We start from the raw sequence: 25,290 nt of genomic DNA, 5'->3' as shown, positions 1-25,290 counted from the left end.
CATGTATAGAACAGAATAAAGACTTGCATGAAAACCCTTCAACATTTGAAGAGAGCTACATTTCCTTGGAATCTTCTTTCTGACAGACTTATTCCTTCCATTTCCCTCCCATACCATATCCTGAAGGATTCCTCATTATCTCTTTCATGGCTTTTAGCATCCTGACTATTCCTATCCAGACCAGTGCATCTCAATGTTGGTTGCACATTAGAATTACCTTTTTAAAAATCCTAAAGCCCAGGCCCCACCCTGAATTAGCTAAACAAAAATCTCTGGGGAGGCAATTGTGAACAAAAGTTCCTTCAACAGAAATGTGGATAAAAGATACTTTATTCCAGTGAACAGTTTATCCACTAGGGAGACACAGCTTTCACGTAAAATGAAGATACATTTCAGAGAAACAAAGGAGAATCTGGATTTTATAGCAAATGTGTCCATAAAGGTTCCCAATCAAGTCTGTTTATGCAAATGAAGGATTCAAACTTGCTTAGTTCTAATTGGTAAACATGGCTAAGCTCTGATTGGATGGAGCAGGTAAGCTCTGATTGATTCGTTTCTAAGCCCAAAACCAGAAGTCTCTGCCAGATGTTTCTTTGAAACAGCTAGTGGAGGTGAGAGAGGTCCCATCCCAGCTATAGCCACATGGTTCTATTTTAACTCAGCCACAGGGAGTCCATTTTGTCTATTGGCTGGGACATATAGGGCGTTCTTTGACAGAATCAAGGCATCAGTATTTTAAAATCACAAATAATTCTAATGTGCAGCCAAGGTTGAAACTGCTGTTCTAGATGTGCCTTAGTTTCCAAATTCTGCTTTTAAAATCTGGCATTCTAAATTGCTATGGCAATGTATTTTAGGCCTTTCTACTCCAGAAACCTTAGCATGCATTTAGAAATAAAAATTACATTTCTTTTAGTAGAATTCAAGTAAGAAACAAATGTTTGATAAAAAGGAATCCTTCCAAATCTTGCTTTTTAAATTGTAATCTTCCTCACCATTCTTTATCCAACTTTTTTTTACCCCTATATCCACTTTCTCTGGGGGATCTCATCTGCTCCTATGAATTCAGGTACCTTCTATCAACAGACTTCTGAAATCTAAACTCTCATATCCAATCTATCGTGTTAAAGGATAACTTTCAAAAAAGAGTAAGATTATGACTTTCAAACAAATAAAAATTGTATTACTTTGTTTGCACATTGATGTAAAGAAGTAACTGTCACTAGGCAATTTAAAGAGACAAGAGGTTTAATTGGTTCACAGTTCCACAGGCTGTACAGGAAGCATGGCTAGGGAGGCCTCAGGAAACTCACCATCATGGCCGAAATCAAAGGGGAAGCAAGGACATCTTACATGGCTGGAGCAGGGGGAAGAGAGAGAAGAGGGAGGTACTCCACACTTTGAAACAACCAGATCTCATGCGAACTCACTCACAATCATAAGAACAGCAAGAGGGAAATCTGCCCTCATGATCCAATCACCTCCCACCAGGCCCCTCCTCCAACATTTTGGACTACAATTTGACATAAGATTTGGGCGCAGACACAATCCAAATCATATAAAAATGAACCTGCATTAAGGAGTTTTTACTCATGAGGGAACCAGAGGGAAGCAAATTTATATAGCATAAAGATATATTGATATCAATGTGCAAATAGAGGTTAAACCGGTTTTTCCATGAGGATGGGGAAGCTGGAGGTAGGAAGGCATTTGGACTTCTACCAGATATGACAGAATCTGCCTGTTAATCATTTACCTATAATTTAAAGAGTTGCAAAATAACTAAAAGACAATGTACAGGGCTAAAATTTTATAGCTTAAAGGGTGTGCACTATGTAGACAATGCATAGTATTTCATGATTACACACTTTTTAAATATCAGAATATTTAATTTTGAGGAAGTGAACTCATTTTCTCACTCTTCCTTGAATCCTTTACTAAAACTCCCTTTTAAAGCGTTGTGTTATTTTCCATTATATCACCAGTGCACAACATAGTACTTGCCACATAGTAAGACTTCAAGAATGTGGAATAGATAAATAAATATAAAATGCAGTCTAAAATCACTAACATATACCTAATCTATAGCCATATTTCACCATTCTTCTCCTAGTTTGTTCCTGTTCAAGTAAAATATATAAAATGAACAACCATTTACCCTCCCTCAAAATTAATAACTGCTTGTTTGAATAAGCAAATGGCTTTTCTATCACCAATTAAAAGGAAAGCTGATAGTTTTATACAGAACAGGTATTCAAGAGTAGGGTTTGACTAGAAGGAGTTTAAGTTTCAAATTCTCTTAGTAGAATTTTCTACGTAGTATAAAATTTCTAATACATTGTAGAATTACATAGTAGAATTTTCTAATATGTCAGAATTGAGCATCTTACAGATGCTGAATGCTGAATCAAAAAACAGGCCCTGTTTTTTGATTGATTGAATTTTGAAACCTTCAAAATAATGTTAATCCCAATCCTACAGTTATAGCAACATTACAAAGATTAAGAAATCAAAGGGTTATCAGCCTGATGACTCACAGAGAACCTTGTAACCAATTTGTCATTTAAAAGAGACAGGCTTTTCAGCATTTAAGAGATTAACAATTTGAAGCATACTTTCATTTGATCTAAGCCATAGACCCCTGCGTTCCTACTTATTATCTTAAAATGGATCTTTTAAGCATTGCAATTATCCATACTTTAGCCTGTGGATATCTGCTGCTACTTGTGTTACCTTTATAGTGATAGTCTTTTATTAAAACTACAGAGATAATCTCTATTTTAAACTGTAATAATGAATGTTTTAGTTAGGTTTTTCAAAAAAACCCACATAATCACACGTATTTTCTTATAGATATAAAAACAGAAAACAAATGCAAGCTAAATATCAACTTTTTAAGCACAGGGAATATTTTTAATTCTAGGAGTTATAAATACTAACATTTATGTCTTTATGATAAGGAAGCATTTAATTCCTATAATAAAGAAATGAATTGTAATAAAAGTAGCACGAACTTAACATATTAGTGAAATCAGAGGAAACTAGGGTCTGATGAACAGGCAGAAATAATACAGTTTATTTTTCTTTTGTAGCCTATCTCAATAAAATCCCTAGATTATTTTTATTCATTTGAATTAAAATTTATAACTTTTACTGTAACAAGGACTTAAATCTGAAATACAAGCTACAATTAAGAAAACTATTTTTTAAATATTTTGTAGATAATGAATTCATTCCTGCTGACACCAACTGAATTTTAGTGAATAATTTGAATAGAATAATACGTTCTATGTTTTTTGATTTCATAAAGAGGATTTTGTAACCTAATATCTGCCTAAGTTATTGTGGAAAATATATTGGAAATATAACATTGCATTTTCACTCAAAAGTTTAACTTTTTTACTTACAAATAAATCATTTGAAGCCAAATATTTGTCAGAAACATTTGTAACTCAGAAAGGGTTTAAATTTTTACATTAAATGTGGGTAGTGCCCCCTGGTGGAAATACGTCAAAAAAAAGCTTTGATAATGTTTATACTTTCTCTCATCTAAAATCACAGATTCAAAGATTTGAGAACATTATCAAAGTAATAAATATGTTTTAATTATTAAAATTAATTAATGTTTCATTAATTAGTGTTTAATTAATTAATTAGTATTTTATGTAGGCTGGTATAAAACAGTGCCTTTGAATGTTTGCGCAATAACACCCATACCTCAATGACACACCAGTTTGAATTCATTTACATTATATTTTGCACTTTAAAATTAAATTATTAAAGGAATCCTTCTGTTGTTTAAATATCACCTGATCACATTCCAATTATTTGAATATTCTATATACTTTCAGTATTGTGAAGGCAAAAATGTTGAATGACAACTCAATTGCTGTACATTCATATTCAGTAAAATGTGTGGCATAGGGAAGAACTCAATGGAAATTTATTGTGATTTATTCCACAAATTTCAGCAAGATCCTTAAAGATAGGATTTTCGCATGCAGATGCTACCTTGAAAATTGGCATCTATATATTAGATGCTGCATAAATATTTCTGGTGATTAACTCACAAATGTTAAGATATTTGCTCTTATGCCTTGCTGGACATAAAACAATACTAGCGAACATTGTATAGTCTTGAGCAATATTCAAAATATTCAATATTCATATGAAGTACATAGAAACTTACACTTTTAAGACCTTGTCAAAATCTGAATAAATGGCATGAAACACAATTTAAAGGATTAATGGTAAAATGTTTGATCTTCTGGTTCAAAAGAGTTAAATTATTCTGAAGCGATATCACTAAGTTATCCCTATAGCAAACTATTTTATTACTTCAAAGATTTATTTATACTTTTCAACAGCTATGAAAGACATGTGTGACTAAACACCAGAAATTTAAAGTATGTACTGAATTTGAACTGTCACCACACTCATTGAAGAATGAGAATTCATGATTGTTAATGTTAAAATAACAATCGCTCTTTTTGCTTTTAAATTACAGAATAATGGAAAACCTTCAGGAATTAACTATTTCGTTTATCTACCATCATTCCCATAAATTGAACAATTGTTGAAAAATCACTGCATGGAAAATAGGGAATGTTCATTATTTTTTCTCATGTTGTCTGCTATCCTCTATGAGATATTTGTACCAAAATTTAAGTGTTTTTTTTTTTGTCAGAATAGCAGAGTCATAAAAAAAACGTTTACAAATGTAAAAAGAAATATCCTAAGGTCTTGAGCTTTGACTATAAAATACAAACTAGAAAAAAGTAAATTTTCAGATGTGAAGTAACTATTGTGAGGAACAAATTACGTGACAGTATTAGTCACAGGTTATTCAAGAAGAAAGTATTTAATAAGCACATTTTTGCTTCTTCATGATCAACATTTTGAATATGTGTGTATGAGAAAATGTTTATACAGAGTGAATTTAACACCTTTATTCTAGCCTTCTGTTCTGATCATACTTATAAGCATTTGAGATTCAATGACAAATTCTGCTACTGTGTTTTCAAGTGTTTACTTCATATTCTGTTTAAACAACCATAAAAATAATACAGTGATTTGAGGGCTAAATTATTTGGAGTAACTCAAGAAGTATAGAAAAATAAATATCAATATATCAAAGAGAATATTTAAAAATAAAGCATGCAAGGGTCCTGGGGCTGAAAAAAATAAAAATAAAGCAAAAGTTAAACATGCTCACTGTATTAGTCCATTTTCACAGTGCTATAAAGAAACTACCAGAGAATGGATAATTTATAAACAAAAGAGGTTTAATTGACTCATAGTTCTGCATGGCTGAAGAGGCCTCAGGAAACCTACAATTATGGCAGAAGGCAAAGGGGAAGCAGGCACCTTCTTCACAAGGCAGCAGGAGAGAGAGAGAGAGTTCACAGGGGAAAACTGTCACTTTTAAAAACCATCAAATCTCGTAAGAACTCTGTCACTATCATGAGAATAGAATAGGGGAAACTGCCCTCATGATCTAATCACCTCCCACCAGGTCCCTCCCTCAGCATGTGGGGATTACAATTCAAGATGAAATTGGAGGGGGAACATACAGCCAAACCATATCACTCACAAACCCTCAAATTAATTAAGGTAAATTTTATAATGCACAACTGTCCAAAATCAGGAAAATCTTATTTATATTATAAGAAAAGATATTACCAAGAAGGCAAAGTAAGAGAAATCAGTCTTCATTCCTACACACACACATAAAAACAAATTTAAACAGCTATTTACAAATTAAAACAGCTCAGAGGGCTCAAAGGAGCATGAAAGAATCTGCAGAAACACAATAGGAAAATGAAAAAAGGAGAAGGAAAAAAAGAGAGAAGGAGCATGTAGACAGAATTCCTGGTGAAGATTGGCAAACTTGAGATGCCAAGAGACAGCTAGGAGCAAAGAAGAAAGGCAGAAGCCGGTGGTATCTGCCACATGCCAAGAACCACCCTAGTCCCAATGGCCTGCTTCTTAGAGGACACTGGCATCTCTTGCCACTGGTTACCAACAGCCATTCCTGCTGGGGAACCTCAGAGAGGGAGACATGGCCCCACACCCGATCCCTACCTAAGAAGTAGCTGCTGTCGAACCACTTTGGAAAAGAAGCTTTCACCTCTCCTAATTCTATGCATGCCATGACTCTGGAGCTAGAACTGCTCAAACAGTGCCCACACCCAGGCCTCGGCTTTGTTGCTACTCTTAGGCACTGGATCAGCTGACATGGAGAGCTAACTACCACCCTAACCCCTGACCCACTGAAGCTAGAACATGTCTACACTCATAATTATTTTGGAGAGCTTTGTTCATGCTTTGATTTGTTTTTGTATTTTTGTGTGTGTTGTAGAGAATGGGATCTTGCTGTGTTGCCCAGTCTGTAACGCCAGCAGGCGGACAAGCCCCAGTATTGGGGCTTAGCCCAGGAGGCTTCTTGGCTTCACCTAGAAGAAAATTTGAGGGTGAGCTGATGGTGTTAAACAACAATCTTTTATTGACTGGAGCTGCTCCTTGTGGAGCATTGCTAACTCACAGAGAGTGTGCTCAGAGCCACTTATGACTGTTGGCAACTGTCTTTATAGCCACTTATTTCCACTTTCAATTACATGCAAATTAAAGGGTGGATTAATGCAAATTGAGGGGTGAGTTATTCAAAATTTTCTAGGAAAGAAGCAGTAACTTCTGGGTCATTTCAATGGAAAGAGGCAGTAGCTTCTGGGTCATGGCTATAGTATTTGTAAACTCTCATGGCACTAGTGGGAAGGTTTTATGCTAATAACCAATGAGGGCATCTAGGGATCACTTTTGTCTGCCTCTGCTGGTTCCCGCCAGTTTCTTCACTTCATCCCATTGGGGCTGGAAAATAAGTTCTCTCCATTTCCTACCTCATCTGGACTTGAACTCCTATGCTCAAGCTGGGGCTATAGGTGCATGGAACCACACTGAGTTTTTTATGTTTTGATGTATAATTGTAGTTAATTATTTCATAGTGGTATGGTATCTCATTTTATTGGTGTTCTGCAATTTATTGATTAATTTTCCTGTGGATGACATTTAAGTTGTATCAGTTAGGAAAGGCTAGGTTTTTACTGGAATAGGAAAACAACCCCAAAATACCAGAAAAAAAGTTTATTTCTTGCTTAGATAGAGTCTACTATAGTTTAAGGAGATGCTCAGCTCCACAGTATACTCAGGGATCCAAGTGATAAAGGTTTCCTACCTGGAAAATTGTGGCCACTGTGGCAATGGGGAGAGAAACAGGGAAATTATGCTATTCACTTCCATCCCATGTTTGCTTGCTAGAACCAGTCATGTTCAGCTGAGAAAAGTAGGTTCTATAGACTCAAAAAGGAAAAGAAAACCAGCTATTGATAAACAGTAGTAATATTGATTACTGTTTCTAGTTTTGACTACTGCAAACCCTGTTGATGTCTCATTGTGTCATGTGAAAGAAATTATCTAGGAGTGCTGGGCCTAAGAAATATGGCCTTTTCAGCTTTCTTAAGTAACACACAAATTGCATTTTCAAAGAGTGCTACTGCCCTCCCACCTTGAAAGGATGAGTCCCTGTTTCTCATATTTCCTTCAAGTTGTAGGTGCTGTGAGCCCTTTTTCTCCCCATCTGATTGGCATCCATGGTATTTTGTTGTGATTTTAATTCACATCAGTTTGTGGTTAAGGTTGAATATCCTTTTGGATTTTGGACACTCAGGGTTTGTATTTTATGAGTTATCTATTCATGCCCTTTGCTCATTTTTCTATTGTTTGTCTTTTCTTATTAATTTTAGAAGCTGTCTGCATATAATGATTATATGCATGACAAATATGTTCTTCAAGTCTGTGGATTATCGTCTTAGTTTTTATCATGCTTTTAGATGAACAGAAGTTATTTTTTCACAAATTTAATGCAATCAAATTATCAACATTTTCCTTTATAATTGGTACTGTTTTCTTTAAAAACAACAATAAAATTCACACCAGCATTACAGACATTCACCTCTCTTCTAAAAATAGTAATTTTTTCACATTTAGCTTAATTCCCATGTAATTTCTTATGTTACTCCCAAAGTAAATCAATTTTGATATAGATAACTAGTTGCCTCAAGATCATTTACTAAATAATACACTCTTTGAGTATAAGCCAAATGTAAGATGCTGAACATATGAAGGTGTTTTCTTCAATTGTGTATTTCACTAGTTAATCAATGTATCTATCCATGGGCCTTTATACAACTAACAGTAAATCTTGGTATCTAGCAAGACAAGCATCCTTGCTTTTTTCTTTTAATTAAAAAAATTGGGGACAGTTTTTGGTTCTTTACTCTTCTTGACAAATGTCAGGATTACCTAACAATGTCTATGGAAAACTCTGTCAGGATTTTGAATAGCGTTCCAATAAATACTTAAGATATTTTGGGAAAATTAATCATTTTATGATAATAAGTTTTAAAAATTACCATGGTGTCAGTTCATTTTAAGGACACCTGTTCATTTATTTAGAATTTTGCAAATATCTAGTAACTAATTAATTTCTCTATTAAATATTTTGTCAGTTTTACACATAGTAGCTTTCCTTTCATTATTTTTGTTGTTATAATAAATGACATAATTTTAAAAATTACATTTTTAATAATTTTGTGACTATATAAGAATGAAATTGATTGTTATATATAGATATATAAAATTAATGCCAAAGATATGCTTGTATTTTCTCATACATTTTTTTATAAAAAATTGTATTACCTGTAAATAATGATAATTCTATTCCTTCCTTGTATATTTTATTAATTCTTCCTGTGTTACTCTACTTGCTAGGGCATACTGGAATAATACTGAATGTAATCAAGGAAGCAAACATTCTTAACTATTGTCGAATTTTAACAGAATGCTTCTAATATTTTACCAGTAATTACAATACGTATTATGAATGTTTAGCATTTATTCTTTATTATCATTGAACATGTTGAAAGTGTTTCCTTTGTTGAAGATATTCCTTGTTAGCTATAGTTTTTATCAAGAGTACATACTAATTTTATCAAATGTAATTATTTGTGTCTATTGATGTGATCAAACTTTTTTTTCCTTTCTTTTTAAATATCCAGTGTTATCCTTTTATTACTGGGGTTATCTCCACTTTTATTACATGATTATAGTCTGTATTAGAGCTTTTGCATTTATAAGTGAGATTGATCTACATTTCTTTAATTTTTTTTTTTGATACGGAGTCTCACTCTGTTGCCACGCTAGAGTGCAGTGGCAATCTCTGCTCATGGCAACCTCGGCCTCCTGGGTTCAAGTGATTCTCCTGCCTCAGCCTCCCGAGTAGCTAGGACTACAGGCACCTGCCACCATGCCTGGCTAATTTTTGTATTTTTAGTAGAGGCAATGTTTCTCCATGTTGTCCAGGATGGTCTTAATCTCCTGACCTTGTGATCTGCCTGCCTTGGCCTCCCAAAATGCTGGGATTACAGGTGTAAGCCACCATGCCCAGCACATTTTTAAAATTCTCACACTAGATTTGTCTGATTTAGGTCATTGGTTATACTGACTACATGAAAATAGTGGGAAAGTTTTTTCTTCTTTTCTATTTTCTGAAAGAGTTTCTGTAATATTGGAATTGTTGTACTGTAAACATTTAGAGAACATACCTCAAAAACCCAATCTACTACTATCTAGAAATTTAAATATCCTTTGAAAAAGACGAAAGCATTTCTGAAATAAAAAAGCAACTCACAAAATAAAATGTAAGAACATGTATGATTAAACTTCTTTAAAATGAGATTTCTCTACATCTCAGAAAAGGTAAAATAATATTAATAGTACTGATATTTGCAGTAAAATGACCACTTTCATAAACAATTGGTACACATATAAATTGGTACCATCTTATTTATTACAGTTATTGATAGGTTTTTTGAATACACCTGAGAACTTAGAAGAAATATAATTACCATTGTAATGATGACAATTATTACCAACATACTGTGTGTTATCCCCGTAATACCTATTCTAGTGTTTTGAGTTGAATAGGATCTCAGATTTGTTTTTTGCTAATAAATAAATAATTGTATCTAAATTACTTGTGTGCTAGAATGTCAAAATATGAAAAATGATATTTGTATACCTATGCTTTTTATTGTCACAAATATTTAGATTATAAAGTAAACCAAAAGTCGACTTCTGACATTCTCCATGGGTGCTAAGTTATAACATCAACTCAAGTGTAGGTTTTATGGACAATTAGTAATTTGTCCAAAAGCCTATGATAAACTTTAACTTTTTTCTCTTTTCCTGTGTAAAGTCAAAATGTCCTACAGTTCATCAAATATCTTTTTGGAGAGCTAATATCATGAATGTTTCCTCAGCTTGCTAAAAATAGTCATTTGACCCTGCTTAAGGAAGCATAGTGCCCAGTCTAAATATCTTGTTACTAAAGATAGAATGTTATGGTCAATTAGCTTGGCTCAATGCAAAATAAAACTTTATTTGGAGAAGCTTCAGTAAGAAAATTTGAAAACGAGCTTACCATCACATTTTTCTTCATTTCACCTGATGAGACAAATCAACTCCATGATGGTGATTTAATGGTGCAATCAGCAGTGTGTCAAACCTGATTGATGTGTCTCTTCAGAGTCTGCCAGGTGACTTCATCACCAAAATTTCAAACAAATTTTCCCTAAAGACCCTCTGACTAATCATGCCCAAATAAATTATTTTAGTCAATTGTCTTTTATTTTGTCCTTGAAACTAGATGATATTTTTGTTCAGCCCCTTTGCTTTGAATTGAATAACACACAGTGACCTCAAGATATTATTTATGATAGACAACTACACTTAAACAATTCAAAATGTCAAATGTGTAGTCATGTGGCAAAAAGTGATTTCTCTGTGGAAACTTAAGAAGGTAATAAATGTAATTTTCACAAAACACTAGTTTTAATAGCTATCAATGTGTTATAAACACAATGAAATTTACAACTGATACTGAGTCAGCACTCAATTACCTTCTCTCCTTAGCTCTCACCTCTATGGATTCAGAGTTACTGCTTAGGAAGATGAAATGTACATCACCAGTATAAACATTAGCTAACTGCCATCACAATTCAAGGGTCAATCAAATTTTACAGTCACAACAAAATAACATTTTCTTCTTTCTTCATCATCTGCACATTTTGGAAAGTTTTACTAAAAGTTTTACAAATTTCAAGAACATTTGTGCAACTTAACTTGCACTCCCTACTAGGCCTCAAAAGGCCTTCAAACATGGAAGAGTGGCAGCAAGAATATGTAGACTGTGGTGTCTGAGAAGTTACAGGAAATGATGTGAGGTTCATCTAAAGTCTTGCTACTCAAGTATGGATCAGCTGTGTCGACATTGCTTGAGATCTTGTTAAAAATTCAGAATCTCAGGCCCACCCCCAAATTATGTGAGCATTAAAGTTGAAAAAGCACTAGCTTAAAAAATTACTTTACTGGATTTGAATAAATGAGACCGATGGCTGCTTTACTTTCTAGCCACACAGCTAGGGTCAATCCCCTTAACCTGTCTGAGTCTCAGGTTCCAAATCAATTAAATAATTAATGTATCACCTGTGCCGACACCTGAATGGAATTGTTAGGAAGATCAAATCATGACACACACCAAGGTATTTCACAACAGTGGACTTGTCTCCATTCAATTGGAAAGATGTGGACAGGGTCCTCTGTTAGCATGTGGTGAACACATATCATGAATGAGAAATAAATATTTCTTGCTTGCAGACTTGGAGATTTTGAAGTGAGATATTAATTAACCAAGTCTATCTTGACTGACAGACACATTTGCTTTTCAGTTCCAAGCTTCAAGACTGCAAGTGCATTTTAGATACTTCAGTGAAGCTGTAAGTCTTTTAGGCAAACACTCAACAAAGTATGTACTGTAGAATAACAAAAAAGATGCTGTGAATAATTTGAATTATTTTAACAGACTCAGTCTCTCTAATCTAGCCTTGCCTCTTCAATCTGCCTTACATGGCCTACCAAACCAATCTTCCTCAAAGACTCTGTAACTTGAGATATTTCTAGTCCTTAGTTCTGACTACATAGTCTAGCTGAGGATTATAGACACATCTCATGTGTTTCTCCGTATTTCAAGTCACATATTGAAAATTAATGACCACAAGTTTTACTAAAGAGGCAAGATATGTCTTTATAATCATTTTAACTCAGAAAACTTGAACGCTTCTAATAATCCATCAACGTATACGAGACAGATTAAATACATCTGCTATCATTTATCTAAATTCTTTAAGTTAATGTTCTGAACGGACACTTCCTAAAATCTGGTCTCACTCTTTTAATTTTTATTTTCATTTCCTACAACTCCTCAAAAAACAACATTTTTTCAAACAAGAACACTCTATTCCTTTCCAACACATGAAATACAATAATGTGAGGTATGATTGGGAACTTTTCTTTCTCTAGAGTTTATAAAGTAGATTATAGTGAAGATAGCAACTTCTTGAGAACTAGTTTTCAAAAATGCTCAGCTCTCATCATAAGAATGTCACCAGGTCTGAAAGTCTAGTTGGTTTATCTGTCTTTATAAATGAGAAATATAAGAAAGGAAAAGAATGCACAAACTAACTAGGTTTCTTGTAAATCACTAAACTAGCCAAAGGACCAAAAATACAATATTAGCATGACTCTGAGGGATGCGAGATTATGGTTCTGCACTACAGAGCTAAAATAAATGACATAATATTAACAATAATAACAGTAATAATAGCTATAATATATTGAGTACTTACTATGTGACAACTACTGTGAAAATGTCTTCACTTGCATTTAGTTCTTCCAACATCCCTTTAAGACTGACAAGTTTTATAATTATTACCGTTTTACAGACAGGAAAACAGAGCCAAGAGAGTTTTATAAACCTATCTGAGGTCACATAGCTATTATATTTTGAAAATATGACTTTCTGTCCCCAGAGCTTACATGGTTAACCCTTTCCTCTAGGCTGCTCTATAAAGTAAGAAAATGGTAGTCACCCTCCTTGGAATAATGAGAGGAAAGAAAAATCAATAACCGAGTAAGAGTTGTATCCCAGCTCCAGATCCAATTCCAATTTCAAGTATCCATTTGACCTTGGATAACACCACTGTTTCTTGAAAGCCAAAATCCATTGAGTATTTTGTGGTCCACCATCTTTTACAAAGCAGATACTCTATTGAATAGTAAGCTATGAACTGAATTTCTGTACCTGTAATCATTCTATTTGTTTACAAATATTTGTTAGTGACTGAATCTGCATACATATATTTTGTAAAACAAAGAATCCTTTTCATGGAAGCAACAACTTGCTATTAATCTGTTTGTTTTTATTTGAGATTTTTATATATTGATATTTCTCAACAGCCAATCTTTAGGCAAATTGGATTTCTCATTTCTCTCAACTAGTTATATTTTTGAAAATCATATTAAAAACTTTGGATTAGTTTCATTATTATGCAATGTTAAGGTCTGATTAATTTAAAAGTTTCCTAAGGTTCAATTTTCAATATCTAGTCATCTATGAAGTTGGAAATACTGAAAACCAGTTTTAAAAGAGACACAAAGATCAGAACCAAATAGTCCTAAGCAATTGTTATAACTGCTCTTGGCATTTTTGTGATGTGGCAAATAAATGCAGAAAATGGCTAATGTATTGATAAATCACTGATTTGGTTATCAAAAGATTCTAGCTACAGTTTATATTTACTAGTTACACAACTTTGAATTGTTCCCTTAACTTCTCTGAGATATCGTTTACTCATTTATAAAATTGGACTTATATTCCCTGCCCTAATAACTGCTTGAGATTATTGTAGACATACAATATGGTTAGGAATATGAAAAAGTTTTATACAGTGTAAATTGTTATAAAAAACAAAGCTTTGTTATAAATGTAAATGCTAATTTTCCTTTTGAATACCTGTTGTTAAAACTGCAAACACTGAGAATTAATATAGCCCAGATTAGTTATTTTATCAATAAAAGTAGATAAAAGCCTGTTCCTTACTTGCCTATTTTGCCTTTATGAACACAATATTTATTGTACACCCTTTGCTTCTCTTGGACTTTATTACTATCTACATAATCTGCTAAGACCTAAAGAGGAAACAGGGAATGTGTGAGTGTGTGTGTGAGAGTATGTGTCTGTATGTGTACGTGTGTGTATACAGAAAGTGATTAGGAATAAGGAGGAGTGATAATATTGCTAACTTTTGAAGCCCTTGATGTAAATCATTTTGATGTTAGCTACTGAGTGCTTACCCAAATGGAATTCATAATTATAATCAAATGTATAAAAATATAGTTATCAATTGTACCTTTGTATGATTGGCTAGTACACTGTTGTGAAGTAACTCAATTCAATAAACATTATAAAGTTCTTCTGAATATTCCTTTTAGTCTTTATTTTATATATAGAACAAGACATTTAAAAAGAACTATAATATCTTAGTGAAAAATGACTACATGCCTCATTCATAGGTTAGCTATATTTTGAAGCCTCCTAATTCAATTCATTTGATTATTTGGCATCCAAACCATGGGTTAGGGCCAAAAACAGTAGTATTGTCACCATTCTATGTAGCAATTTCAATAGTTTTGTTTTCTTTTTTCTGTAATAAACAAACTTCTAACCTCAGGAACTACTTCAGAAAGTAATTATTTATAATGCATTTACATTAATATGAATTTTATGACTGAGAGTATATAGAAATGACTAGATAACAGAAGACGTTTCAAGATAATTCCTAGTTATATTTAACAATATGTGAAATGAGGGGCTTCTAACTTTGAAATGTGATAGTTTTCTAGTAAAATTTATTCTACTTCATTAAAATGTATTCAAATAAGATTCCCAAACCAAAATCAGTTCTGGCAGTCTATTTCTGTTATAACATTTACAATTTTCACTTACAAAATTAATTATCCAGGATTGTAGGCTGAAATTAGATATTATAATGTTTATGTTGACATTTTGGCCAGATCACTCACCTAAATAATTAATTTTGTTTTTATTTTATGAGTCCAAATAACATATTATAGATATTTTAAGAACACAGAAGAACTCCAGAAAGTGACTTCTAAAGGTTCTTTTCAAAAATTGTATATTTTCAGACTAGCTCATTGGTTTTGATCAATTAAAATCTCACTTTAGTATGTCAAAGTTATTTTAAAGTTTTTCACTGAATTATAACATAGGCACGAAAGAATATATAACCATAGGTGAACAGTTCATTCATTTGTCACAAAGTAAATTTACTGATGTAACAAACTTAGAAGTCAAAAAATAGAACATGGTGAGGAACAGTGTGAGCCTTTGTGTTCCCTCCCAGTGCAAATCAAAATTATCTTCTTACTTCCGACACCTTAGAATGGTTTTATACTTTTTAAACTTTATATAAGTGAAATTGTACAATAAATGTTCTTTTCTGTTAAGCATGTTTACTTTAACATTATGTTTGTGATTTACTCTATGTAGTTGCATGCAGCAGTTCATTTTCATTGGTATGTAATATGCCATTGTATAAGTATCTCTACTTTATCCATTTATGTAACTTATTCATCAACTTATTTAACTTTTGATAGATATTGGAGTTTTTATAAATAATGCTGCTGTTAGAATTTCACTTTGTGTTTTTTAGATCTGTGCACCAGCAAGCTGAATTGCTGAGTTAGCACAAATTTATTTAATTATACTAGATGCTACCAAACAGCTTCCCAAAAGAATTAAACATAGCTTCACTTCCAAAGCATCTAGGAATTTCTCCATTATACAATCTTCCCATTGCTCAGTATTAATGATACAGTTATATAGGATGTATGATAGCTCATTATGATTTTCATTAGCTTGCCTAATAAGTATGAAGCTGAGAAACTTGATGTTTCTATTCTCTTTTTGATGTGTTCACCTGTGAAGTGCCTGTTCAAGATTCTTGCCCTTTTTTCTATTGAAATGTGTCTTTTTTTTATTTTAAAGTCTTCTTAATATAATTCAGATAAATGTTCACTTTTAGGTTCTAGAGCTCTGTATGTCTTCTCTAACTCTGTGCCTTACCACTTTCTTGTGTCTATAGTGAAATAAAATTAGTTTTAATATAACTCAATGTGCCAGCATTTTTCATAAACTATAGTTATAGCTTTTTGTATTTAAGAAATATTTGTCTATCCTAAGAAAAGAAAGGCATTCTTTATGTTATTTTGAAGCTTCATTTTTATATTTAGATCTACAATGCATGGGAAATAACTGTTTTGAGGAAGGAGTCAGATTTATTTCAACATGTATATCCAATTTACCAGTCACAAGATATTAAAAGGAAGATCCTTTCTCAACTTCTCTTCAGTTACACTTTTTAAATAAACCAACTATCCATATTATTGTGGGTAAGTTCATGGACCCCATCCAATTTTTTACGTCTCTATTTTCATGAAAAGTATTTGCCTGTATTTCCTTTAGTAGTTTTCCTTAGGTTTTGGTATCAAGATTTCTATGGAGAGGGTGGAGCAAGATGACAAAATAGAAGCCTATACTATTCATACCTCCCTACAGGAACGTCAAATTTTAACAACTATCTGCACACAGAAAAACACCATCACAAGAACCCAAAATCAGGTGAACAAGTACAGTACGTGCTTTTTACCTCATATTATTGAAAGAGGTATTGAGGAGGGTTAGAGAGTCGTCTTGAATCTCCTATGCCACCACTCCTACATTATTCACTGGCAGTGTCCCTGCAGAGCAAAGAGTCTATGCATTTGGGGGAAAAAGAGCAAAGTGACTAGAGATATTACACTGAACTTAGGGTTGCCCTGTCATAGCAGAGAGGAAAGCCCCGCTGGGCTCAACCAGTACTCCTGCACAAAGGGAGCATTTGGACCTGACCTAGCCAGAGGGGAATTACCCTTCCCATCATGTAAAATTTAAGTTTCTTAGAAAGCCTCCCCACCATGGGGCAAAGCACTCTGGGGTTGGGATTCTATGTAAACTTGAAAGGCAGTTTAGGATACAAAGACTGCAATTCCTAAGCAATTCCTAGTGCTGGGCTGGACTGAGAGCCAAAGGGACTACGTTAGCATATGACCTAGGGAGACACTAGCTGGGCAGTTAAAGAAGTGCTTGAGCCATCTCTCCCACAATCCCAGGCAGTGCAGTTAGCAGCAATGAAAGTGTTTCCTTTCTTCTCTTAAGGAACTGAGAACAAAGAGTAAAGGGGACTTTATCTTGCATCTTGGATATCTGCTCAGCGACAGTAGGGTAGGGCACTGAGCAGAGTCATAAGGCTCCCATTCCAGGTCCCGGCTCCCAGATGACATTTCTAGACACACCTTGGGCCAAAAGGGAACTGCTGCCTTAAAGAAAAGACCCAGTCCTGGCAAGATTCATCACCTGTTGACTAAAGAGCCCTTGGGACCCTAATAACCAGCGGTGATGCCCATGTAGTATGTGATGGGCCTGGGGCTCTGAGACATGTTGACTGCAGGCATAACCCAGCACATTCAGGTTGTGGTGAAAGACTTATTTGAGAAAGCAGAGGGAAAAGTAAAGAGGACTTTGTCTTACACCTTAGGTACCAGCTCAGCTACAGTGGGGCAGAGCAAAAAGTAGGCTCTTGAGGTCACTAGGTTGAGGCCTAGGCTCTTGAACAACATTTCTGGGCCTCTCCTGGGCCACAGGGGAGCCCACTGCCCTGAAGAGGGAGCCCCGTGCCAGGCAGGATTCACCACAAGCTAACTGAAGAGCCCTTAGCTTTAAGTGAACATTGGCGATGGACAGGCAGAAACGCCCTGTGGGCTGGTGGTGGTAGAGAGGCCCCTCTGCCTATGGAAAAGGGAAGGAAGAAGAGGAAGGATTTATTTTTGTAGTTTGAGTGCCAGATTGGCTGCAGTAGAATAGAACATTAGGCAAATTTCTAAGGTTTTTGACTCTAAACCCTGGCTCCCAGATAGCATCTCTGGACTTACCCAAGGCCTGGGGGAGCTTGCTGCCCCAAAAGAAGGAGACAAACCTGGCTGGTTTTACCACCTGCTAATTGTAGAACCCTAGGGCCATGAGTAAACATAGGTGATGGGCAAGTAGCAGTTACAGCAGACTTTGAGCAAGACCCAGTGCTGTGCTGACTTCTAAAAAGACCCAGCACAGTCTTAGTGGTGGTGGTTGCAGGAGTGCCAGCATCACCACATCCCCAGTTCCAGGCAGCTTGACACACAGAGAGAGAGAGAGACTCCATTTGCTTGGGAGAAAGTAAGGGAAAAAAACAAAAGTCTCTGCTTGGTGATTCAGAGAATTCTTCCAACTCATATCTAAGACCACTAAGGCGGTATCACTAACACTTTGCAAAAAACCACAGTAATATTGAGCTTGGGACCCAAGTCCCTTTGAACAGACAGCCTTCTCAAGAAGGACAGGCACAAACAAGCCCAGATTATGAAAACTACAATAAACACATAACTCTTCAACGCCCAGACACTGACAAACATCTATAGATATCAAGATCATCCAGGAAAATATGACCTAACAAAGGAACTAAATAAGACACTGACCAGCCTGACCAACAGGGTGAAACCCTGTCTCTACCAAAAAAATACAAAAATTAGCCAGTCGTGGTGGCACGTGCCTGTAATCCCAGCTACTCAGGAGGCTGAGGAAGGAGAATCGCTTAAACCTGGGAGATGGAAGTTGCAGTGAGCCAAGATCGCACCATCGCACTCCAGCCTGGGCAACAGAGTGAGACTCCATCAGAAAAAAAAAAAAAAAATGGCACTACATAAGGCACCAGGGACCATCTTTGGGGAACAGAGAAAAGACAATTCAAAATAGCTGTTTTGAGGCAATTCAAAGAAATTCAAGGTAACACAGGGAAGAAATTCAGATTTCTACTAAACAAATTTAACAAAGACATTGAAATAATTAAAAAGAATCAGGCAGAAATTCTAGAGATGAATAATACAATTGACATACAGAAGAATGCATCAGTCAGTAGCAGAATTGATTGAGAAGAATAAAGAATTAGTGAGGTTGAAGACAGGCTATTTGAAAATATACAATAAGAGTAGACAAAAAGAAAAAAAGAATAAAAAAATGAAGTATTCCTACAAGATCTAGAAAAGAGATTCAAAAGGGCAAATCTAAGAGATACTGGAAGTCCTAGCAGGAACAATCAGACAAGAGAAAAAAATTAAGGACATTCACATCAGAAAGGAAGAATTCAAATTACCTTTTTGCAGATGATATGATCTTGTATTTGGAAAAACCTAGACTTCACCAAAAAAAGCTTAGAACTGATACACAAATTCAGTAAAGTTGTACGATATAAAATCAACACACAAAAATTAGTAGCATTTCTATATGCCAACAGTGAACAATCTGAAACAGAAATTTAAAAAGTAATTCCATTTATAAAAGTCATAAATAAAATTAAATACCTAGGAATTAACTTAACCAAAGAAATGATAACTCTCTATAATGAAAACTATAAAACACTGATGAAAGAAATTGGAAAGAACAAATGTTCATGGAGTGAAAGAATCAATGTTGTTAAAATGCCCATACTACCCAAAGAAATTCACAGATTCAATGCAATCCCTATCAAAATACTAACGACATTCTTCACAGAAATTTTTCTTAAAATCCTAAAATTTTTGTGGAACCATGAAAGACCCAGAATAGCCAAAGTCACCCTGAGCAAAAAGAATAAACTGAAGGAATCACATTACCTGGCTTTAAATTATGCTACAGAGCTATAGTCTGTACTATAGTCTGCAAATGAGCATGGTACTGGCATAAGAACAAATACAAAAACCAAGGAAAGAGGATATAGAATACAGAAACAAATCCATCAATCTACAGTGAACTCCTTTTTTATATAGGTGCCAATAACATGCATTGGAGAAAAGACAGTCTCCACAATAAATGGTGTTGGGAAAACTGAACATCCATATGCAGAAGAATGAAACTCAACTTCTGTCTCTCACCATATACAAAATTCAAATCAAAATGAATTAAAGAATTAAATCTAAGACATAAACTATAAAACTGCTACAAGGAAACGTTAGGGAAACTCTCTAGGCGATTGATCTGGGCAAAAATTTCTTGAGTATACCCCACAAACACAGGTAACGAGCAAAAACTGACGCACAGGATTACATCAAGTTAAAAACCTTCTGCACTGAAAAGAAAACAATCAACAAAATGAGGAGACAACCCATAGAATGGGAAAAAATATTTGCAAACTACCCATCTGACAAGAAATTAATAACCAGAATATGTAAGGATTTCAAATAACTATATAGGAAAAAAAATCTAATAATTATGGGACAAAAATTTGAATAAACATTTCTCAAAAGAAGACAAACAAATGGCAAGTGGGCATATGAAAAGGTGGTCAACACCATTGATCATTAGAACAATGAAAATCAAAACTATGGTTAAGATACCATTTCACCCCAGTGAAAATGGTTTATTCAAAAGATGGGCAATAATAATTGCTGGAGAGGATGTGGAGAAAAGCTTACCCTCAGCCTTTATTGGAGGGAATTTAAATTAGTACAACTACTATGAAGAATAGTTTGGAACTTCCCCCCAAAAATAAAAATAGAGCTACCATATGATCCACAATCCCACTTATTGGTATATACCCAAAAAAATGGAAATTCGTATACAGAAAAGATATACGTGCTTTCTTTTTTTTTTTTTTTTATTGTACTTTAAGTTTTAGGGTACATGTGCACAATGTGCAGGCTTGTTCCATATGTATCCATGTGCCATGTTGGTGTGCTGCTCCCATTAACTCGTCATTTAGCATTAGGTGTATCTCCTAATGCTATCCCTCCCGCCTCCCCCCACCCCGCAACTGTCCCCGGAGTGTGATGTTCCTTTTCCTGTGTCCATGTGTTCTCATTGTTCAATTCCCACCTATGAATGAGAACATGTGGTGTTTAGTTTTTTGTCCTTGCGATAGTTTACTGAGAATGATGATTTCCACTTTCATCCATGTCCCTACAAAGGACATGAACTCATCATTTTTTATGGCTGCATAGTATTCCACGGTGTATATGTGCCACATTTTCTTAATCCAGTCTATCATTGTTGGACATTTGGGTTGGTTCCAAGTCTTTGCTATTGTGAATAGTGCCGCAATAAACATACGTGTGCATGTGTCTTTATAGCAGCATGATTTATAGTACTTTGGGTGATATATGTGCTTTCATGTTTGTTACAGCACTGTTCACAGTAGCCAAGATTTGGAAGCAATCTAAGTGTTCATCAACAGATGACTGGAAAAAGAAAATGTGGTACTTATGCACAATGTAGTACTTATTCAGCATAAAAAAATGAGTTCCTGTTATTTGCAACAACATTGATGGAACTGGAGGTCATTCTGTTAAGTGAAACAGACGCTACACAGAAAGACAAACGTTACATGTTCTCACTTATTTGTGGCATGTACATATAAAAACAATCGAACACATGAAGATAGAGAATAGAGAAGGGTTACAGAGGTTGGTAAGGTTAGTTGGATGGGGGGGTGATGATTAATGGGTACAAATAATAGTTTGTGAGAATGAATAATACCTAGTATTTGACAGCACAACAGGGAAACTATAGTCAAAATAATTTAATTGTACATTTTGAAATAACTAAACGTATAATTGGATGATTTGTAACACAAAGGATAAATGCTTGAAGGAATAGATATTCCACTTTCTATAATGTGATTATTACACATTGTGTACCTGTATCAGAATAACTCATGTACCCTATAAATATATACACCTATTATGTACCTACAAAAATTAAAAACAAAAACATGTAAAATAAAGAAAAGAAAAAAGACTTCTGTGGGCTTATAAAATGAGCTGGGAAGTGTTCTCTCTTTTGCTAATATCAAGAAAAGTGTGTTGTGTGTGTGTGTGTGTGTTTATATACATATATAAATTTACCTGTGTGTGTCTACATGTATGTGTGTATGTATATATGTATATATATGTGTGTATATATGTATATATATATACACACACAAATAGCATACATACATATATATGTATAACATGCATATATATGTATGTTATTTTTTCCTAAATTTTTTGGAAGAATTAATCAGTACAGACAAATAGAACAAGAGTGTTCTCCATGAAAATGTGTTAAATTATACATTGTTTCTTTAATAAATGCAGACAATATTTAGATATCCCATTTTTTCTTAATAAATTGTATTTCTTACATAGTTTCATCCAAGACATTCTTATTTTATATTTTTGCCATAATATTGTTCACTGGTATTTAAAAGTTTGTCAAAACTTGTGAAAAATTAAACATCAGTATGTTTAGAATTAAAGTCATTTTCATTCTACATATTGATTAATTTTGCCCTTTCTCCTTTTTATCACAAAATTGATAAAGTTCTTGTCAATTTTGTTGTTTTTTATACATACTCAGATTGACTTATTTTGTTTGATTAATTTCATTAATTTTAGCTACTATTTTACCACATTCTTTCTATAATAGACCAAAATTGTGTACATTTATCATGAACAACATGATGTTTGAAAGATCTATACATTGTAGAATGGCTAAATTGAGATAATTAACATATGCAGTATGCCACAAACTTCATTTTTTATGGTGTGAATGTATAATCTACTCTCAGCAATTTTTAAAAACACAATTTAACTATAGTTAAATTACCTCCCACCAGGTCCCTCCCATGACATGTGGGGATTATGGGAACTACTGTTCAGGATGAGATTTGTGTGGGGACATAGCTAAACCATATCAGCCTGGCTTATTTCACTTAACATAATGTCCTCTAGGTTCATCCATGTTGTTGCAAATGACAGAATTTCCTTCCTTTTTGTGGCTGGATAGTATTCCATTGCTTGTATATATCACATCTTCTTTATCCTTTTATCCATTGATGGACACAGATTGGTTCCATATCTTGGCTATTGTGAATAATGCTGCAATGACCATGAGAATGTAGACATATCTCAGAATTACTGATTTCATATCTTTTGAATATATACCCAGTAGTAGGACTTCTGAATCATATGGCAGTTCTTAGTTTTTTGAGGAATCACCATACTGTTTTTCATAATGGCTGTACTAATTTACATTCCCGCCAATACTTTGCAAGTATTCTCTTTTCTCTAAATTATCTCTTGTACTTATCATTCATTCAGTTTATAGATTTTTCACCTCGTCGTCAAATGTATTCCTAGATATTTTCATTATTTTTGTAGCCATTGTAAATATGATTGTTTTCCTGATTATTTATTTTTCAGGTAGTTTCTTATTAGTGTATAAAAATTTCAGTGACTTCTGTATGTTGATTTCATACTTTGCAAGTTTACTGAAATTATTAGTTATAACAGCTTTTTTGGTAGAGTTGTTAGAATTTATATGCAAGATCATGTTATCTGGAAACAGGCAATTTAACTCATTTTTCTTTCTTCTTTTCTAATATTTGCTTTGAATGTAACTAATTTCCTTTAAATCCTGATTTAGTTTCAACCTACAAACTTTGATATCCTTGTTATTATGATGTTAAAATAGTTTTTATTTCTATCGTGATTACTTTTTGATGCATTGGATTTTGAGAAGCATATTGCTTAATTTCTATATTTATGAAGATTTTCTAGTTACAGTCCATCCTACTCATTTATGAATCTTATATTTGCAAATTTGCTTACTCACAAAAATTTATTTGTAGCCCCAAAATCAATACTCATGGCACTGCCACTGGCAGATGTGCAAAGAGTGGGGAAGAATTCGAGTCTACTTGATGATGCACATGTTCCCAGCTAAGGTAAAACAAGGCAACATCCTGAATTCCTGTTGCAGCTGTCATACAAATATGATGAGAGGATCGAGATGATGAGAACAGTGCAGTGTAGTGCCAGAAGTTCTGACTATGGGGTAGCTGGACAGCGTTTAAATCCCAATTCTGGCATCTATTAGGGAGTAGAGTAGCCTCGGACAAGTTGCTTAACACTTTGAGCCTTATTTTCTTTTTGTAAGAATAAAGAAAATAAAATCTTTGTAATTTAAGAGTACACTTTATGTGATATGTATTTATATGTACATATTTCCCCCAGAAGCAATAGTTAAATATTCATTAATTCAATATTCACGGAGACTTTTCAGAATGTAACTATTGCAAATATGGAGAATTCGCTGGGTTTTTTAAAAGAAACTTCTACTTAATTCACTCATGTTCCCAATTCTTTTAATTTTACAGAGGCCACTTTAATGGCCCAGTATATGTCTATCTTGGTAAACACTTCAAATGCAAACTTGTTGGGTCACTCATATGTTTCATAAGTTGAATTGTATCTCCAAAAGTTTCTATGTTGAAGTCCTAACCCTCAATACCTCAAAATGTGAGCTTATTTGGAAATAGGGTTATTGAAGACATAATTCGTTATATTAAGATTAGGTCATAGCAGAGTAGGATGGGCTCTTAATCCAAATGACTAGTATTGTTATAAAAAGAGTGCCACTCAAAGGAACATACTTTAAAATAGTAAGAGCTATCTATGATAAACCCACAGCCAACATCATACCGAATGAGCAAAAGCTGGAAGCAAGAAATAAAAGACATCCAAAGAGGAAGAGGAGAAGTCAAATTATCTCTTTGTTGGTGATATGATCTTATCTCTAGAAAACCCTATAGACTCCACCAAGAAGATCCTAGAACTGAAAAATGACTTCAATAAAGTATTAGAGTACAAAATCAATCTACAGAAATCATTAACATTTTTATACATGAATAGCATTCAAACTGGGAGCCGAATCAAGAACACAATCCAATTTACAATAGTCAGAGAAAAAAATACCCAGAAATACATCTAACCAAGGAGGTGAACGATTTCTACATTAAGACTTAGAAATCACTGTGGAAATAAATCATAGATGACAGAAACAAATGAAAAAACATTCCATGCTCATGTATTGGAAGAATCAACATCACTAAGACGACCATACTGCTTAAAGCAATCTACAGATTCAATGCTAGTTCTATGAAACTACCAACATTATTTTTCACAGAATGAGAAAAAAAAAACCATTCTAAAATTCACAAGGAACCAAAAAAGAGCCAGTTTAGCCAAAGCGATCCTAAGCAAAAAGAATGAAACCAGAGGCATCACATTACCCAACTTCAAACTATACTATAAGGCAGCAGTAAACATAACAGCATGGTACTGGTACAAAAATAGACAAATATGTAGCCACAAAAAGGAACGAGATGA

Source organism: Nomascus leucogenys, chromosome 3 (genome assembly GCF_006542625.1).
Source record: "Nomascus leucogenys isolate Asia chromosome 3, Asia_NLE_v1, whole genome shotgun sequence".
NCBI lineage: Eukaryota > Metazoa > Chordata > Mammalia > Primates > Hylobatidae > Nomascus > Nomascus leucogenys.
This window is presented reverse-complemented; position numbering follows the sequence as displayed.